Here is a 791-nt window from a genome sequence, read left to right as displayed (position 1 = left end):
TGTCACTCACACACTCATCATACGACTCGTATCCCAATCCTCGCGACAGCAAGCCTTGACCGCTGAACCGAGCGATGTGGGAACCGTTCCAGTGATTCCAGTGCGGACATCCGCACTGGAATCAAGAAACGACCACCACCGCCGAGTGGACCAGACTGCAAATCAGAAACTCTCGAGAACGACGGCGCAGCGTAAATCAGAATAGAACCTTCGGCGCGAAATGGATTAGGATTTTCTGAAGCGCTAGAGGCCACTGTAACTCAGTGGTTAGCGCCACTGTATGCACAGTGATGGCGGCACCAAGATAAGAGGAGTTAGCTCTGGGCTGGAACCTTGGTAATCTCTGTACTTTTTTCGGTGTTTTTGGTGTGTGGCATTTGGTTGCCGTAGGTAGTGGGTGCTTCCAGCACGACCTTGGGTGTGTGCCCCTAAGGTCTGAACGAACTCTGGGTTCTTAAAGCAAAAAATAGGTTCTTGTTACCTGAGGGGTCTTATGGTAGGTAGAATGGTACCTATGTTGCCTAAGGTCTTATGGGAAAAATCTACTACTACTACTACTTACCGGACTTATTGCTTATTGGACTTATCGGACTTATGGCTTATTGGACTTATCGGACTTTGGCTTATTGGACTTAACGGACTTATGGCTTATTGGACTTATCGGACTTTGGCTTATTGGACTTAACGGACTTATGGCTTATTGGACTTAACGGACTTATGGCTTATTGGACTTAACGGACTTATGGCTTATTGGACTTTGGCTCATTGGACTTATCGGACTTATGGCTTAT

The sequence above is a fragment of the Hyalella azteca genome, unplaced genomic scaffold (genome assembly GCF_000764305.2).
Source record: "Hyalella azteca isolate HAZT.00-mixed unplaced genomic scaffold, Hazt_2.0.2 contig5121, whole genome shotgun sequence".
Classification (NCBI taxonomy): Eukaryota; Metazoa; Arthropoda; class Malacostraca; order Amphipoda; family Hyalellidae; genus Hyalella; species Hyalella azteca.
This window is presented reverse-complemented; position numbering follows the sequence as displayed.